The sequence below is a fragment of the Phascolarctos cinereus genome, unplaced genomic scaffold (genome assembly GCF_003287225.1).
Source record: "Phascolarctos cinereus isolate Bilbo 61053 unplaced genomic scaffold, phaCin_HiC Scaffold_5;HRSCAF=322, whole genome shotgun sequence".
In the NCBI taxonomy this organism is placed as follows: domain Eukaryota; kingdom Metazoa; phylum Chordata; class Mammalia; order Diprotodontia; family Phascolarctidae; genus Phascolarctos; species Phascolarctos cinereus.
The window spans coordinates 382,490,355-382,496,354 of record NW_027555958.1 but is presented as its reverse complement, the minus strand read 5'-3'; positions in this window follow the sequence as shown (position 1 = coordinate 382,496,354).

Here is a 6,000-nt window from a genome sequence, read left to right as displayed (position 1 = left end):
CCAATTTTTCTATCCATACAATTGGGAAAGAAAATCTCTATTTTGTCCTGTTGATTTTCCCTACCTCCATAGTTTTTTGGTTTGTTTGTTTTGTTTTTACAATGGACCCATCTGCCTCCAACTGGCTGTGTATATAAGTAAAGATATGAGTGTAGCTTTTGCTCCAGCAATCTCTGCGGTACAGGGTTGGTGCATCTTTACTGGAATTACGGATGGGGAGACAGAGAAGAGAAAGGAGTGTTTATTTTTCTTGAGGAGGTCATAATTTAAGCTTACTTTGCTGGCCAAGATATTAAGCACTATCCATCCAAATGCAAAAGGTCATTATTGTTATTATGAACAATAATATTAGTATTAATAGAAGCAGTAATAATTGTTACTGAAAATTATCCCATGGAGAGCCATACATACACACAGGCACATTCAACCCGGTACCTCTGTCCCCCTCCCAATTTTACTTTGGCCTGAATGGTGGAACTACTTGCCTGACTCTTCCTAAGGGTTCTAGGAAGAGGCAGCAAGATGGCTCAGTAGCTAAAGAATTAGACCTGGATTCAGCAAAACTTGAGTTCAAATCTGGCCTCAGACACTTCCTAGTTATATGACTCTGGACAAGTCACTTAAGCCTGCTTGCCTCAGTTTCCTCATCAGTAAAATGAGCTGGAGAAGAGAATGGCAAACCACTCCAGCATCTCTGCCAAGAAAACCCCAAATGGGGTCATGAAGAGTTGGACACGACTGAAATGACTGAACGACAACAAAATTTGTATAATAATGGAGCCTACCTCCCAGGGCTTTTGTGAGGATAAAATAAAATAATATTTTTACTTTGCAAATGTTAAAGTGTGATGTAGATGCTAACTATAATTATCATGAGGTAAATGAGCTTCAGAAGAGTGTTTCTGGGGCCTGAGACCTTTGGGAGCATGAAGAAAGATGGAGTCAGAGTGGAAACTATGGTGATGATGCACAGGACAAAAAGCTGTTAGTTGGGCTCTATGGTCTCACCTCCAAGCCACTGTACCCCTCATATTGCTTCTTTTATTCTCTGTTGATTTGCGCCCAGCTACAACATCATTTTACATTGTTGGGGTAGTGGAGTGAGGGGAAGGAGCTCTGATTGGAATCAAAAGACCTGACTTCAAATCCTGATGACAATGATTGTTACCAGTGTGACCTTCAGCAAATCATTTAACCTTCTTGGCCCTCAGTTCTTCACCTGTAAAATGGAGGGGTTGGACTCGATGGCCACTGACGTTCCTTTTAGCTCGTGAGCTATGATCTGGTAATCCTCTCTCCGGCCTCAGCCTCAAACGGAAGAATGAGAGCTCCAGAGAAATGTTATTATAAAGTGAGGGGAAGAAAGGAGACAGGGATGCCTCTTGAAAGGACTTCTGTCCCGGACACCTTTTGGGAGAAGAAGTTGATGATGATCATAGATCGAGAAATGTGAATCTGCCTTGGGTCATTAGAAAGAAAGGCTTCTTTAGCTGGTACAACAGAGCATCAGGGTTGAGGAGGGAAGAATGCAGTTGTAACAAGGCGCAGACCACCGAGGCTCACGCCTTTGGTGCACAGAGCTGAGGGGCATGCACACACATATCATATCATAGGATATACTGTAATAGTAACTATTAATATAATCTGTATGTTATATATTAGAATTCTCCATATTATAGATTCCACATTAGACTCTACTATCCCAAGCATACCAGTCTATCAGGATGGAGGGGGGGTTTGGAGAAGGGAAGCACAATTTTATAGTCTTGCCTCAAATGAAAAATTGATTAGTTAAAGTGGTAGGACAATGTACTATAGAGTTTTTTCTTCCCTGTAAATGTACATGCCAATCCACAAAGCCCTCCTTGTCATGGAACTGGAGAATTTTCAGACTAGAAAAGTCTCATTTAGCATGAAGTCTATAAATAAACTTTGACAGCACCGTCATGTTTATTATAATTGGCACAACCCAGTCTTGAACACTGAACATTCCTCTGGTTATTTAAATTGTTCTTTATTTCTTTAAGGAGGACTTTGTAATTAAATCTATACTGGCATTAAGTGCGCTCTGGTAGACTGACTTCAAAATATTTTTATACATTTTGTAGTTACTTTCTATTCCTGTCTCCTGGACTTTGTTATTAGTATATAGAAATGCTGTTGATATTTTGTGGATTTATTGTGTAACCTGTAATTTTGTTAAAGTTATTAATTGTCTCAATGGGTTTCTTTGTTGATTCCCTAGGATTTTCTAAGCAAATCAACAAGTAGGAATAGCTTTCATCTCCTCTTTGCCTATTTTTATTGCATTTAATATCTTTCTCTTTTCTTATTGCTATTGCTAGAAATTCTGGAACTATATCAAATAATAGTGAGAAAATGAAGCTTCTTTAAACTGGTATTTTTTAGGAGTGCTTTTAGGGTTTTGTTAGTGCATGGAAGAAGACCCAGGCAATTCATGTCTCTAAGACAGATCTGACCCACCTCCTGAGACATGGGTAATGCTTTAGTTCTTATAGAACTCCAGAGAAACTGATTTTAAATGTTCTCTCTAAAAGCACTAAATATTTAAATCCCATTACATTAATGTGGAAATGTATTTTGCATGTCTTCATATGTGTAAAAAATGTTATATTTCTTGCCTTCTCAATGGGAGGAGGTAAGAATTTGAAACTGAAAATAATTTTTTAAAAAATCATTTAAAAACCCCAAAAAATCCCATTGAAAGCAAATTCTTCCTGATATCCAAACTAAATCCCTTTTATTACAGTTTTTAAAAAATCCCTCCTTTTCTCATATTATATCCACGAGGAGGATGGAAATACTCTATCTTCATCTTCCTTGTAGTTTCTCTTCATATACTTAAAGGTTACCTTTATCTTTGAGACATCTCTATGCTTATCTATGTATCACTACTACATCTTCGTGGGTGACAATTCTCTTTTCATTAGATCATCAATCAATAATCAACAAATATTTATGAAGTACTGACTTAATATGTGCCAGGCACTGTATACATACTGGGGATGTAAAGATAAAGAACTCCTTTCCCCTTTCAGGAGCTCGATGATGCTCTTTGGAGAGTGTCAAGTACATGTATAAGTATATATAAAATTAGTGCAAGCTGCTAGCTGTGGGAATTGGGGGATCAAGAAAGTCCTTGTGCAGAATGTTACACTCAAGTTACACTCTGAAGGAAAATAGAGATTCTAAGAGGCAGAAGTGAAAAGAAAGTACCTTCCAGGTATCCCAGACAGCCTGTGCAAAGGCAAGATGAAATATCAGTGCGAAGAACAAGAAAGTCATGTCCAATCTTCTCTGCTGATGTTCCTTGAAACTTTTCCTCCCACTCTATTCACCACTGCCTGCCACCACCTGATCTAGTCCCATATCAGGTCATGCCTGGATTATTGCAAAAACTGGCTTTCTCTCTCTCCTGGATCCAGCTCATCTTTCACTCTACTAACAGATTAATTTTTTTACTTATCACTTTGATCATGCTACTTCTCTGTTAAAAAACTTTCAAGGATCCCTTTTGCATATAGGATGAAGACCAAACCTTTAAGCCTATCATTCAAAGCCCCCCCAACCAATCTAGTCCCAACCTACCTTGTTCATCTCATCACTCAAACCCTCTGCTTTAGTCTGATTAATCTACTTATGCTTTTCTGAACTTGTCATGTTCTCTCTTGAATCTGTAATTTTGTTTCCATACTTTTCACCCTATCTGGACTATGCTCCCCTACTTTTCATCTCCCAACATCTACCCATTTTTCAAGGAGCAACTCTGGCCTCACTGCCTTCCCTAACCCCTCCAGACCTTATGTCTGTCCCAATCCTTTGTTTGTTATTCATAGACTGCTTATGGCGTCTCCTGTTCTATACTGGGTCTTGTCTCCCTAACCAGAATGCAAGGGTTTCATCTTATACTTTTTCTTTCTTTCTTTCTTTCTTTCTTTCTTTCTTTCTTTCTTTCTTTCTTTCTTTCTTTCTTTCTTTCTTTCTTTCTTTCTTTCTTCCTTCCTTCCTTCCTTCCTTCTCTCTCTTTCTTTTCTCTCTTCTCTCTCTCTCTCTCTCTCTCTCTCTCTCTCTCTCTCTCTCTCTCTCTCTCTCTCTCTCTCTCTCTCTCTCTCTCTCTCTTTCTCTTTCTCATACTACCTGTCTCTTTTTTGCTATACTATGTTGTCCTATACTATGTTGTCTCCTCCACTGTACCTAGCAGGATCTTATAATCGTTAGAGGTTTCTAATAAATACTTGCCAAATATCCAATGGACTGATATCTCCTTGCATTTCATATGCTCCAAGTACCCAGTGCATAGCTGCTCTACTGAGACACCGGATTTGGAAAATCAGAACAAATTCAGATGGTCCCCCTTGGGTGGAGAATAAAAAGGGCAACCTTTAAGGGAGACAAGAGCATAAGAACAATATCTTGGGGGACACAAACCTCAGTTGTCCTGGGGCATGTTGTCACTCCCCTGGGACAGCCTTCACCTTGTTGATGGCTACCCGGAAAACAACAACAACAATAAAAAAAAAACCCTGTCACTTATATGGCTCTTTAGGGTTTGTGAAGTGCTTTATAAATACGCTCTCATCTTACAAGATAGAAGTTGGACTCTGGACAATTGTAGGAAAGCATTAACTGCCCACTCTCCTTCTCTCCCCCTCATCCAGTTGGCAGCAGAGAAAATAAAATAAGCAGAGAAATTCCCAGCCGGTGGAACTACCCTTGTCAACAGTTAATCTCTCCCCTTCTTTCCTAGCAGTGGGCGCTGTAACCCAAGCCCTCCACTTGGCTCCACATTATTTTCCTGTGCTTTGGTTAAGAGAATTGTCCGGTTTGCTACAACCCATCCTAAGTAAACATTATTTCTGGACTGGTTCCCCAGGGCTGATCTGGGTCGATGCTATTTCAGTATCAAAGTCTGGCAAGTCCCTCACCCTGCACGCCCCCCAACACATACCACCACCACCACCAACTTCGGTTCCAGTTACCTCTCCAGGGGAACCGTTTCTTCTGCTGCTCCTGCCTGAGGATGCCTCCACTGGGCTGACTCTGGGGCTTCTGGCTTCCTGATGCCCTTGAAGCTGACCTGGGACCTCGGAGGGCTGTCTGAGTGCCTCCACGGTGTTGTCTGTTTACCTCCTGGGCGCCGCCTGTCTGTCTCTGGCCCCCAGTTTCCACTGCCACCAGGTAAGCAGAGAGCCAGGTAAGCTTTACCTGATTCGGCTTCAAACAGCGACACACCCAAAGGGGAGGGAGGGAGGCGGGAGCAGGGGCTTCTCTGATCTGAGAGATCATCTCATGGAGAGGCAGAGGCCAGGGACATTCCTGGCTTCCAGCAATTGGTCCTCCAGACTCCTGACAAGAGAAGAGCAGCCTTGGGGGGACCTCAGGAGAGTGAGAACTCTAATAGAGGGGCAGACTTCCCAGAACAGATTCCCCAATGAGGAGCATGAAAGTTGTGTTCATAAAAGAATGATCAGATCAGGCCCAGCCCCAGGCAAGGAGAGGAGGGAAACAGTGTCTTACAGGCAAGAGGAGTTTGTCTAATAATAACAATAATAGTAATAACAACTCACAGCTAGAACTCAAAGGTTTTGCAAAGCACTTTGTGTTATCTTATTTACATATATTGTTTCAGGTTGATCCTTACAATAATCTTTTGAGGTGTGGGCTGTCATTAGCCCCATTTTACAGCTGAGAAAACTGGGGCTGAGAGAAGTTCAGCAATTTGCCCAGAGTCACATAGTTAGTGTGTGTCTGAAGCAGGTTTCCAATCAAGGTCTTCTGGACTCTAAATCTGGCGTTCTGTGAGGGCAGCTGACTCTCTTTTGCCTCTTTTTGTATCTCTAGTGCTTAGCATAGGGCCTGTCACATAGTAGGTGCTTAGTAAATGTTTACTGATTGCTCTGTCTATCCACTTCACCACCTAATGCCTTAAGGTTTGCAGAGTATTTTCCCCACAACAACCCTGTGATGAAGATATTGTGA